Source organism: Solanum pennellii, chromosome 4, assembly GCF_001406875.1.
Source record: "Solanum pennellii chromosome 4, SPENNV200".
NCBI lineage: Eukaryota > Viridiplantae > Streptophyta > Magnoliopsida > Solanales > Solanaceae > Solanum > Solanum pennellii.
The window spans coordinates 15954451-15968960 of record NC_028640.1 but is presented as its reverse complement, the minus strand read 5'-3'; positions in this window follow the sequence as shown (position 1 = coordinate 15968960).

Sequence of the window (14510 nt, the reverse complement as noted above, 5' to 3'; positions counted from 1 at the left end):
CCCAAACTTACCTAAGTCAAAATCGTAAATCAAAACTTAGAAAATTAGAAGCAAGAAAGCAGATTAAGTTCAAGAACCCTAGTTCAAGAATCCAGCAAGGTTCCATTAGTTCCAGCCCTGAAATCTAAAGATTTCTCTGTGGATTTCATCACCACGTATGTGGGATTTCACTAGTGAGTTTCTTTCACCCATTAGATCCCTAGTTTTTTCAGTCAGTTTCTTGATTCCCATATCATGACTAGACTTAGGGTTTCTAGAACTTAAGCAGATTATCATGAATTAGTTAGGTATAAGGTCAAAATCAGATTACCATGTTATCATTCTGTTTATTGAATGAATTTCAAAGCTCTAGCTATGTATTTATTTAGTTCTTGAATTACACATGCTAGGTCAAATATTTCAGTTATTTTATATATGCATACCTCAGTTATTAATACATCATTATTAGAGTAATTAATGCATTCTTAATTTCCATGTTCAATTTTGATCATACAGTATTTATAGAAATTCAGTCATAATATGTTAATCATTTAATTCATTGGGAGTAGAATAATACCATGTTGGACTACGTTTCAGCGTACCCAAATAGTCTAACAACTACTAGACATGTAGGTTGTAAGTCCCCTCTGTGGGCATTGGTTTAGTGATCACGCAATCATGTCTTTATACCTCTGGCACGGTATATTGGGTCCTCTCGATGGGGCGTATACATCGAACTCCATTTTAGCTCATGTGGTTTTATTATTATTTATAAGTAGAACCCAGAGTTAAGTCAGACTCTATTGCATTGACCATATTTACAGTTCAGTTAGTATTTAGTCTCAGCATGTTATAAATTTGGTCATTGCATCCAGTTAACTCAGAATTCAATATATCATGTTAAGTTATACTTGCTTTTGTGCTTGTTCAATCATGTTTTGTTTCAGCTTTACTCTATCCTACATTCTCACTATTATTCAAGTACTGACGCATATGTGCTACATCTTTTCATGATGTAGGTTCAGGTTCTCAGTATCTAGATCACGCTTAGACCGTTTCCCGATCTTCAATTCAGCTGAATCAATGGTGAGTCCTCATTCTCTGAGGAAAATAGTCACGAGTTCATTTCAGTTTTTTAGTCCTTTAGTTTCAGTTTTTGCTAGACTTAGTTGGGGCTTGTCCCATCATTTTCAGTCAATTAGAGGCTATTTTCAGGCATAGTTAGTTTCATCTTAGTATTGAGTTAGTAACTTATTTGTATTAAACACATCAGTTTTCATATATCTCAGCTTTAGCGTATGGTATTCCCCATCTTTTCATCTATATTATGATTTAAATTCTGCATTATTTTATTATTTTTAGTATGCTCATGATCATGTCAGCAGGGTTTGCTTGGGTTCACTTGTGGTCTTATGTCCCTTGTCTGCATCTCGGAGGTAGCTCGGGGCATGACTGTACGATCGTCATTTGAAAGACCAGTAAACTGCCCATTTGTGTACAGATTTGCACCATAATCTTCTTCAGTTCAAATCTCCCATAGGCTTCAGGTATCTGAATGCACCAAGTCACATTGGTGGGGCGTGGGATTTCCAAATCTCTTACTTTCATATCAGCAGCCATTGTTTTAGGTTCTTATAATTTTTCCTCTGTTTTGTGAAAGGAGATGGTAGTTCACCAATAACCAGAGGAATTGGATATTCAGCTTTTCTCCATCTTCTGTGTAGGAATCTTTCAGGTTTTCAGATAGTCGAGAACAATCCTTGATCCTGGTCTATTATGTAGTTTCACACAGCCTGCAATAATGAAATGCTAAGATCAAGTTGTCAACACATACCTGTTATATCAGAATTAAAAAGTCAAATATTTTCTAATTCTAAAGTCTACGGGAGTAGAGAAAAAAACTTTTTGCGTCCAAATCGCACACGAAAGTACAAGTGGTCATACAAGTAATAAAGTAGCTCTTTTTAAGAGTCGGGTATCGTACCCATAGGGACTCACGTTAAAAACTAGAAATTATTCTTATTTTTAGTTCAACAAAAAGGCAGTTCCAGTTATTAGAGTTCTTTATTTTCTATTTGTTATTAAAAACAAATATAATTAATACGATTAAGTGTGAAGGTTTATAAAATATGTTTTCAGAAAGATCCAGAGCTGCAACATTTATCAGGAATCATGTACTCACTCTCATTTAGTAAGGGTATTTACTGAATGTCGAATCAATGAATCGCAAAGTTTGATGTATGATAATGGTCTCCCAACCTCTAATCGCCTATGATAATTAACACCGTAACTACATCATTAAGTGGGGATAGAGTGTTTAATTACCGAGCATTAAGTTATTTGCCTATATAGTGACCCAAACGAGGTTTCTAGTTATATCCATATCCTAGAAATTAATGAACCTTAGGTATTTAGAGTTCAACAAGATCCATATGTCAACGTTCTATACTCTTATTCCTCTCTCAAGTTCAATTCAGACAATGGATTTATTTCATGGTGATTAAGCATGAAATACATAAGTAAGAACATAGGAGAGATCTATATGATAGTCAATACTAAACCCAATAGTAAACTCAAGAGATCACATTGAAAGGAAAAGAGATTGAGAAACAACCCTAAAGCTTCAGAAAAATGTCTCCAAAGTCGTCATTTTTCAAAATCCAAAAAAAAGAATACTCCCTACAAAAACAAAACCTTAGTTATATTAAAAGTCGAGACAGCCAAATCTTGGCCTCAGGCGTGCAATGCCTTGAGAATTCCGAGTCCATGCAAATTTTCCTTCTGTGCGACGTGCGATTATCATAAAGTGCTCTGCCTCATGATTTCTTTCTTGCCCCAAAATAGGCATCTCATCCGCGACGCGCGAGCTACATGAGGTGTTCTGCCTCATATTTAATTTTTTTTACCATGATTCTACTCCCTCTCCGCGACGCGTGAGCCACACACAAATGTCTTGGTGCATTTTACTCAAATTCTTCCTTGCTCTCTTTTGACTCAAACCTTAAGATTGCTCCCTTTTTTCATTTTTGTGCTCGTTTCACCCATTAAGCTCACCTACACAACTAATTATGTTGGTTATCTCATAAATAAACAAACGACTCGATAAGACTCTTAAATACATAAAGATTGAATTCATACTAAACGTAAATATGGGCATTAGTAGAATTCTAGGAATATAAATATGCCTAATATCAACAATGAAATGTGTATATAAAATAAAATTACTTATGTTGGAGTTTCTCTAATCGACAATCATAACATAAGAGCTATGGTGATGATACAACATCTTGCCTCAAGCTTCTAGGATTGTGCAATAAATAGAAATGAGTATAGACATGGAATACTAAGAAAATCCACTAGTCTGTGCTAAAAAGATTTGACGGAATCATCTAAAAAGTATGACCCTTTTTTACCCATGGTGGATACATGGTTTATGGCAGCTCGGAGTTTTCTAAACTCTCCCCCATATCGGTGTTCAATACTACTTCAAAAATATACTAGGTTTTTATATTTAAAAACATATCTTGTTTCAGTGGTTTCGGATAATTGCTCAAAAACTTAGCTAAAAGGGCAACTTGAAAGTCAAAGTTTTCTCTCTAGCTTTATTAAGAAAGTGATTACTATTTTCTGAAAACTAGCTCAAATGCTCTTTGGAATCTCAGCTTCCGTGAATTTTTTTTACTCTTTGGAAATAGTTCGTCCCCATATATTTACTTGAAGAAAAAAATTTCAAACTTTACTATTTTACTCTTTTACTCATCTAACTTCAAGTCTTAGAAAAAACTTAAAAGCATTTGAGAAATACTTATGGATTCAAGGTTGTAATTCCTATTCCTAGATAATTTTCATAAGTCATTTATAGTAGTTAGAATCAATAGGAAGTGTTAATACACTCTAGAAAGGTTTGAATGGATTGAATGACGAAAACTGTGTGAAATATTCCTATCCGGGAGCATTCAGGGCAGGCCGCGCCAGGCCCCACTTTTATGAAGCTCCATTTGAGCGCACTACACGCGCGCTACTCCAAACTCTTTAGCGCAGATGGGGCGTGCCGGGCCTGTCCCTCCCCAAGTTTGTCTAATGAATATTTTGACTCGTTTTCTAATCCTCAATAATTCTAAATCGAATTGTTGTCTCCATAAATTCTTAGATTCAGAACCCAAAAGCATGTACAGTAGAAACTAACTCAGAACTACTCTTAAAGTTGCTAAAACGCCTCAAGAAAACCCATCAATCATATGTAAGTTGAAATATGAAAAACAATTCATGAAGACAACTCATGAACTTCAATGTCTAACTCTTTTAGGATGAAAATCGTTGGATTAAACATGATCGACGCGTAGGTGAATGGACCCAATGCTATGTGCTCTCATATAGCTTGTGGGGATCACCCCCTTGACGAAATCCACAAGAAATTTGTGAAGATCTTCACGATTCTTCCTTTCTTTCTCCCTTTTTCTCTTTTTTCTATTTTCTCGAAGCCGTAGAGTAAAATGAACTTTTCTGATCTGAGTAAAATCTATTTTTTTGTACCAATTGAACTCCTAGAAATGAATTAATTAACTCGGGTAAGGAAAAGAGTAAACTACCTTTGCAAAATACAGATTGGATTTTCCTTAATCGAAAACCCAACTTCCAAAAGGCATAACTCACTCATAAGAACTCAAAATCATGTAAACTCCATAGTGTTGGAAAGATTATTCCAATAGATTTCCAACCACGTCTGGAATTACACCTAACTCATCTTGAGATAGAAGTTATTGCTTTTTGATGTTTTCCAAAATCTCAATTTATTCTAACTTTAAATTTCTTCCAGATTTTTAACTCTCTCCAGGAATAAATATTTCCTATTCTAAGCTTCTTCCTAGTTATTTCAAATTGCCAGGTGTTACACACTAAGCAAGACATGCATCTCTGTATTTGACAAAAAATTTAATTGCAATGCATATATTTGTTATTTGTGAACTTCTGAGTGTGCCATTTTGTGAAACGTTTGATTGGTGAACATGATCTTGTCTATTGATATCTGAATTTGTCGAACTGTTGTTGTTGAGTTATGCATTGTATTATTTGTTAATTATTAGTTTGGAATAATTTTATACAGATTGTAAGTGTGGAGGTTCAGCTACGATTGTAGGAGTACCCGTATTTTATATTCATAACTTGTGTTTAATAGTTCAGTTGTAGAGTTTTGATTACTTTTATGTTACATACATGTGAATGTAATATATTGTTCTAAGCAGATCAATCATAATATAAGATTAAGTTTTTTGACATTTTCAACAATTTATGAGTGCTAACATAATTTCATTATCATTTGGAGAAAGTGAAAAAAAGAGTCAATATCTTATTGGATCATTGAACTATGAAAAATTATTTAGTCATTAAATTTTGTTTTGTATATATAAATTTCCCAACTTAACTTTTTTATCTTAAAAAATCACTCAACTACATTAATCATTAAAATAATTTTTTATGACAAAGTAAATTATTTTATATTCCACTTAAATATGGATCCCACAAATAAATATAGTTTAAAATTTTGCATCATCATTCTTCTTCTTTTTTTCTTCTTAATTTACCATTAAAACTATTTGAAATGAGGAATAAATTATTTTATATAATATATAAATTCAACTATACATTTATATATTTTTTATAATATGTTCAATATCAGTGTACATATTGGTAAATCATCAATTTCAATTCTATCATCAAAATGTATCTGAATTTTGAACAATATTGTCCATTATTCAGTCTGTATATTGAGGATGCAATTTTATATTCTAAAATAAAAGACAGATAAAAATCTGGAATCATGATAGGTAACCCACAAATTTTGCTTCATGTTTGTCGACCGAGTCTCAAAACTTGCACCACCTAGTATTAGGGATTAGCCCAAAAAAATCCTAAAAGATTTTTTTTACTATAAATCACTGTATGAGATATCATTTTTGGTGATAACTTTGAGTATTTAAAGTTAAAAAAATGTCTACGCATGCTCTGATTGGAACAGATAATATGGACTAACAACTAGAATTATAATGGAGAATGACTTCTGCACATTAGTGCTAGAAGTTATCTTTCATAAAAAATATTTTTGCATTTTCCACAATTATATTCAAGTTAACACGAAACACTGAAATATAATTTTATCAAGGAAAAAAAATTCTGGCACATCAAATTGACCCAAGACTTTAATTTTAACAAAAACTACAAGGCATACTAGTCTTCAACCAAAAAGATTGGATACACAGGGCTAATGAAAAGTTATTTATTAATCCTTCAATTGTACAACCACATACAGTATGTTACACTTATGTCTTACATAAACATAATTTCAATAACATTTCTATATTGTACAAGGTTAATCTAGTTAACCGTAAAACCTAATGAACTGTTACTTTAATCACAACTAGTTCTTAGATTTCCTATAACAATCACTACCAACAAAGTACAAGACACAAATTAAAAAGTTTAAGAGAAACTAGTTCTCAAATAAAAGAAACTTCAGAAGAAAGAAAACAAAGATTAAGAAAACGAACCATCACTTGAGAGAGGGGATTGATGACAACGAGTTTACATTGTTGCACAACGATGTTTTAGAACTGACAAATCTGGTTATAGATGATTTACTTTTGTGAGTCGAACTAGCTCTAGAACAACGCTGTAGGACTGGTCAAGGCCAGTTGTAATTGATTTGATATATTGTTTTGAGGTTGGTCGGAATTTCAATTGGCGAAGTCTACAATGCAAAATCAATTACAACTGGCCTCGACCAGTCCTGCGAAGTTCTTCTCGAGCATGTTCGACTCGCAAAAGAAAATCTTCAATAATAAGATTTATCAGCTCCAAAATATTGTTATACAACAATGTAACTTCACTGGCAACTAATCCTCTCTCTCAACGGAGGGTTTGTTTTCTTTGTTTTTTTTCTGCTGTTTCTCTTATTTGAGTACTTGTAATTTCTCTTAAATTCTGAATTTATGTCTTGTACTTTGTTGATAGTGATTGTTTTAGGAAATGTTGAAACTATCATCAGTTAAGTGGACGATTCTTTAGATTTATAGTTAAAGAGATTCACCTTTTACATAATAGAAATGGTAATAAATTTCGTGGCTTAAAAGAAAAGGTCAAAAAATAGACATCTACTCATTTATTGACAAAGCGCTTCTTTACAAAAAGCTTTTTTTAAAATAAATAATAGGGGCATAGAACATTTGTTCTTTCTTTTTTTTGAATACATTATCAAGTTTGAAAAAAACATAATAAATAAGTGTGTTGAAAGTGGTGCAAAAAGAAGTTTTTCAAAAAAAGGGTTTGCCAAATAAACTTTATAAGTGCTAAAGAGACTAATAAGGATTTGTTTCAAACTAATGGTACCGAAATACAAACATCTATATTAAGTTAGTTCATATGAAACAAGAAATTAACACATATCCTTAACACATAAGAAATTAAAACAAATAAATGCTAAATGTTGATAAGTAAAAATTACCCCAAATGAATTTTGCTTGCTATTTGGATAGTCTAGGATGTCGACTTTATAAGGTATGATGGTGTCGAGTCCATGAAACTCTAATTTTGCGAGTGTCCTTAAATGAGACTCCATTTTTCCTCCAAAAATGTTCATGCAAGTAATGAGAGGATAAAGAGATTTGTACGAATAAACTTTATTCAAATATTGAATAAACCAAACATGGAACTAATAAAAAATCACACAACAAAGAGACTATTTGAAATGAAAAATATGCAAGCACGAGAAACATTAAACCAAACTATACATGCCCTTTAGGAACTATATAGTTACTAACATCGACATGTTTAAAGTACAACATAAATATTTTTCAAACCATGATCACTTGACTTGATTCTTTGAAATGGATTACACTTAGTATTTAGAATTAAAAATTAATAAAAATAAACTCATTTAACTCTTCTTACAGAATAGAAGAGAGACTTCGGCAAGCAAGCAAGCAATAAAATAAAGCTTAAACTAAAGTTTATTTGTTAATATAGTAGATATACAGTAGATTGTGGGCATTGAGCATAGTTATTTATTCCCGGAAAGCCAATGAGCAAACACTGAGCAAACCATTCCTTAAGCATGTGACTACTAAAGTGAAAAGAATATAACTTCAGATTTGTATGAGTCTCGAGAAAATCAAAATTTTTAAACATCATTTATATAATAAGTAATGATACATGACCTTCTCAAAAAAAAGACAGAAACAGAGAAACATTGAAGGCAAATATCTCCAGTTGCGGTGCCGCAAACAGGATGTTTCGATCACAAGTCTACACTTGAACAGAGATGAGTCTAAAGTCTGAATAGAGTGAAAGATGAAATCCCTTAGAGAAAATATTAATGGTTTAGAGAGTATGAGCGGCCAGAAAAATTCTACTCCCCTCATATATGACGGAATGCGAGTATATATAGGCGATTTAGAGCTAGGGTTGTGTTTTGGACGGGATTTTGAAATTTCAGATTTTTGAACTTGGTCAAGATAACCATTCAAACTTTAATAACGTGAGTAGTTGAACATAGCAGCCTTCAAGTGATTGATATACACATGTCACGAAAATGGAATGGAAAGTCTGTCCATAGTTGGTGAAAGCTTGTTGCCTTCTTGAAAATTGCAGAACGAGAGAGACAGGGGGGCTTCCTGCCCTACCTTCTGAATATGATGGAAGTTGGGCCGAGTTTGGGCTTTGTTTTGGGCTGCAGCGGTTTAGAAGGATTTGGGGAGACTTGGCAGCCCAATTGGCTGAAATATTTGGTTTTGTTCCTTCTTTATATTAATTATTTTGAGCTTCTAACATAATATACATGTAGTATGTAAAAAATAAAATACTAATATTATATTTTCGCTGATGATTTAGAAATATACTAATAACTTATAATTAATTTAATAAGTTAGAAACTTTAGATAAGATGACGACAATCCATCTTTAAGAAAATAAGGTATAAAACGTGATATTAGTAATTTTTATATTTAAACAAAAATTTAGAAGATAAATAATCGTAGAAGTAAAAGTGTTACGAAAAAAGATAACTTTATATATTTTTAACTTAGATGCTCGAAATAATGAATTAGAAAAAAGGAGGGTCAAAATTGGGTGTCAAAAGCTTGTCCCTTGTTGACCAGAGACGATGTAAGAGTTTTTGGGCAAAGAAGTTGACATAGAATCCATTTTTGTCCCGACCAACAAAGAGAACCTTAGGAGAATTGAATAATTTAACAGGTAAAGGATTTTGAGAACAAGGTAGACCCAAGCTTGAAAATGTTGTCCCAGCGTTGAATTACGTTGTCACTGATATTGTTATGGAGGAGAGTATTTGAGAGTAGAGTCGAGCATAGTTTGAGGCAAACCTTTTATCTTTGTTGGAAAGCTAAAATTTCTCAACAAATTTCTCTAGTTCACTACTTTGATAAAGTTTCACGTTGCATTGTGTCTCTTGTTGCTACTTCTGGATAGTGCTGCCAAATCACGATACTGTTAGGAAATAATATAAAACTAGAAATATAAATAAATATCTTATGACAAATGTAGTATGGAAAATGTTTCCTTTATAAATCAAAGCTCTAGATAAAATTAATCAAACATATTGTATTTCCTTTAAACTTAAGCAACTACTTGAAATTATGCGTCTCCAAGTCTCATCAGTAAAGAAGACATACATGTGTAACTTGGTTTTTTCAAGAAATTTGAAATGCTTTCACTGAATAATAAAAAATAACTAGGCCATTACATAATATCTCCTTAGAGACTAATAAGCTTTTCAACAAATTTAAAATATAATACGCATTGCTCATATGTATAAAATAAATGATTAATGCATTTGGAGATGTCTCGTTAGAGATATATAAGGTTTTAAAGGAATTCAAAATATAGCATGAAGTTCATAAGTATTTTTCAAAAAATGAATAAATAATTAAGCATTGAAAGATATCACTTTAGAGACAAATGAGATTAAAATATCTTATTTGAGGGAAAACTAACCCAATATGTCCTATTTTGAGGGTGGATGAACCGGATTTCTTATATTTTAGAGTGAAGGAACCCAAAGAATCCTATTTTGGGGTGGAATGACCCAATGTACCCTATTAGAGGATGGAAAAACATGATGTCTCATTTAGGTGGATGAACCCATATCCTATTAGAGAATGGAAGAATCCGATATATCCTATTTGAGGGCGGAAAAAGCCATCATATCCTATTAGAGGGTGGAAGAACCCGATGTATCCTATTACAGGGTTGAAGAACCCTCCTATGAGAGGGTTGAAGACTCAATATATCCAATTAGAGTGTGGAAGAACCCAATATATCATATATGAGGGTGAAATATTCCAATATGTATGATTTATTATAGGGTGGAAAAACCCGATGTATCCTATTTGAAGGTTGAAGAACTTGATATAGCCTATTAGATGGTGGAAGAACTCAATGTATCCTATTTGAGGATGGAAGAACCCGATGTATTCTATTTGAGTGTGGAAGAACACAATATATCTTATATTAGGGTGGACTAACCCAATATATGATGTGAACTGACAAATATGAATTTTGGTGCAACCCAATAAGCTTGGTTCGATTTCTTTACGGTAATCATAACCTAGTATGAAGAGCGTGTTTTAGTGCCTTTATAATATTGATTATTTAAAAGGTGGTGTCTAGTGCAATACTTTGCAATAGTGCATATGGTGCCCATACCATAAGAGCTTCAACGCCAATGAAAATTTGTTGCTTGTAAATTAAGCCCTCAATGAAAAATTATGAAATTAAAATTTGATTCTTGTTGATGTTGCGCCATGTGAATCTTTAAAATTTGACTTGATGTTGAGCTTGGTGGGGATATCGTTCAATAATAATTAAAAATCAACCTCTACATTACTCAATAAAATTTGTTAGTATAAAAGATGGTTGCCTTGCATTGAACCACAAAGCTTTGGCTTTGAATCTACATTTCTTGTTGTAACGACATTGAAGAAATTTGATGGTGAATATGGCTTGGGACCTCAACTTCTGCCCCTTATCAAACCTCTATAGGTCATGTTCAAGTTGTCCTACCAGTCTATGCTCATAGGATAGAAGAAATTTTATTATATTGAGACCGAACCTAAACTAAGTGCCTATGTATCCTGCTTTCAACAAGAATCATGTCACACGTAGTTCATTACAAAAGGTTAGAAAGGATTGCAAAAGGGTAGATATTTCTTAAAAAGGAGAAGTTATAGATATAATGTCTTTGTTATTCCTCTTGACTCTTCACACGCTTTCTCTTCAAATGCTTTGGTGTCAATTTCAATGGATCACCCTTAACTACAATGTGCTGGTGTTTGTGATACTGCCATTGCTGGTTAGGCTCTAGTTGTATTTTTATCTTTCCACTATAATCATGCATTCATTCTTGAAATTTAGTGCATGACAATCTTCAATGTCATGTCCTTGAATGTTTTGAGTGTTAAGCAAAACTCTTGGATAGATCATAGTGTTTAGGCATATACTCATGAATGAACCCATCTCTTGATTGTAGAAGCCCATTTGCTCTCAATATCTCAAATATATTTGCATATCTCTCATCCAAAGGAGTGAAGGAGAAAGATTTCGCCTTCTTTTCCAGTTGTGGGCTAGATTGATCATCGTGCAACTTTTGTTTGCATGGATGTTGGAGATGCACGATGCAATAGTTGGAAAAAGTATGATATTGCAAAAAAATCATCATTTGGACGGTACTTATACCTTTGGTTGGAAGGGTTGGTTGACAACTTGTGCTGTTGAGTCTTCCTCATTGAATACCATTTTCAATATCTTTGCCAACCTTTATCAAATCATAGAAGGTGTGTGCAGAAGTTCTAAGCAACTTTGCATAATATAGCCCTTCTTGAACATGGATAAGGTTGATATCAACTCCTCTTAAGACAATGAAGGATGAATCTTATAAGCTTCTAACCTCCATCATATGCCATATTCTTTAAAAGATTCATGCAAAATTTACATCACTTTGAGAAAATAAGTTATATGCAGATCATATCAATTTTGAACTCATATAGCTTTACAAAGTCGCGGCCATATCTTACAATGTATGACATTTGCTAAAGTCTTGCTCATTGTACCAAGCATGTGCTAATCCTGATACACTTTAAATGAATAATCTCATTCGTATGTCTTCAACATGTCCATTACCAACCAATATGCTGCAATAGTTATTTAAGTGAGCAATGGGATCTCCTTTCCCATTGAAAGAATTGAACTTAGGAACTGTGTGTCCTGGCATAAGTTCAACATTTGGATGCACACATAAATTCCCATACTTCAAACTCTGATAAATTCTTGAGAACAACTCTTCATCAAATGATTCTCCAGTACTGTGGAGCTCTTTTCCAATATCTTCATGATAAATTTGCTGAATATCCTCCTCACATCTAGAATATGGAAGAGCGGATAATTTGTTGTGCTTTTTTAATATAATATGGACGAGCATATATTTTGTTGTGCTTTATTCATTGTAAGGAAATTTAATTGTGGGAGGATGGATATTTGGCATCACAGTGACTTGAACATTATTGGGATTTATAGTGCATACTGATGGCATTCGTGGAGAGATTGTATAGACAGAAGCTGAGGGGGAGATAAGGTTAGACAAATACTGTGAGTTGAGCTGGAAGTTTTAGTAGTTGTACGAAGAAGGTTAAAGGTTGTTTCCAGATTGACAGAATTGTTTACCAACCACATTCTTCTTAGAATCATCATTTTTTTCTTGCACGAATCCCATGCCATTGTTTAATGAATTCAATTTTTTCGCCATTATAATTCTATCCATAATGCAGATTCATACTCAAAACAGTGTTCAATGCTAGGCAACCTCTAAAGAAGAAACAAAACTTAAAACAATAATAAATTGTTAGGGTAGGGGAATACATGAAGTAAATGCAAGTACAATAAAATATATGATAAAAGAAGATTATGCTTGATTTTGTAAAATTAAGAATTTAGGCCTGAGGCAAACATTTAAGTCAATGAAGAGGGGACGAGAGTTAGATATAATCTTCTAGGATCTAATGCTGAAAATAAAAGAAAAGAAAATTTTGATTTGGAAAAAGGTTGACTCATGTCGAGCATCAAACCTTGGCTTCAATTATATCCTTATCCTTTGCTAATTTAGGCATGCTTCCAAAAATTATCTCGCTTGCATGCCAAAATTATGCTCTAGCTTCATTCTTCAGAGGAGGATGTGTAAATATATGCAGTAAAGTTAGTCAAAAATACAGAAACAAAAACAAGATGAAATAGATAGAAAAAACTTTTTAATCCGAGTCCATAGAAAGTGTTGTGTCTCCTTAAGAAATTTAATTCCCTCATGTACCCTAGGTTGCAGATTAATTTCCCACAAGATAAAACGGATTAACCTGTTAAAGAAGTAGCGGTACCTCAAACTTCAATAACATAAGGGAACGTAAGAATAATAACAAGCCACACACAGACTGAGTTGATCGACACTTTGTTTATGAGAGAAAATGTACGTAGAGAAGAAACAATTTTCTGTATTTCAAAAACAAAAATGACTTCCTTTTTATAGCAATTTTCAGCAAGAATTGTGTCTGTTCAGACAAATTTGTTCAGACGCATTTTTCCAGAAGTTTGTGTCTTTTAAAAAAATAACAAATTTTTGGAAAGATGATTCTTTTGGGAAAAAAATAATTTTTTGGAAATCATATCGTTATTACTGTTGCGCGCGAATTTCAAATAAATTCCATTACGCCAAAAATAAATCTGTTATTTAACTAACATTCTGAATTAATTTATAAGAGAAAAGAAATTGATTAACAGGATTTATTCAATTAACAAAAATGAATAAATAATTTTGTCCAAAAATTTTATCAATCAATCCAAATCTAAAGCTGAATTCGAATTCGAAGCCGAGGCCGAGGGCGAGCGAGCGACGTTGGCGGCGCAAGGGAACACCTTCTTCTTAACCTTTTAAGAAGTATAGCAAGTGTTTCCTAATATACTTTTAATTTTCCATCCAATATTTGTTCCCCCTCTATTCCATTTTTCTCTTCTCATTTCCCATTCACACTTTGCTAAAATCCAATAATCCCCCACATGATTGGGGAATGACAATTGTTAAAACATATGCAGAAAAAACTTTTGTATCTTGTAAGTAAGGGTTAATCTCATCTGTGTAAGAAGATTTCCCTTTCAACTTTTCGTAGTGAACATATATCGGATATACTCGGTCAATTGATAGATTTGATATCTTTGAACATCGAGCTTTGGTGTATACCTAGACAACATAAGTCACACAATCAACCTTTGAAATGTTCTTAGTTCTCATTGTTTTGTTCGTTTCATCCATGAACACATCTCGGTTTATAAGTTCTTAGAGAACTAGCCTTACCAGATTCTCCTTGAAGCGTCTTACACTTCACACTCACATAGGTGGTTTCTAAATGTGTTATCTCGTAGATACAATATTTGATATACCCTGTATCAAACTAAGAAATCATTAAAAAGTCCTTATGCCT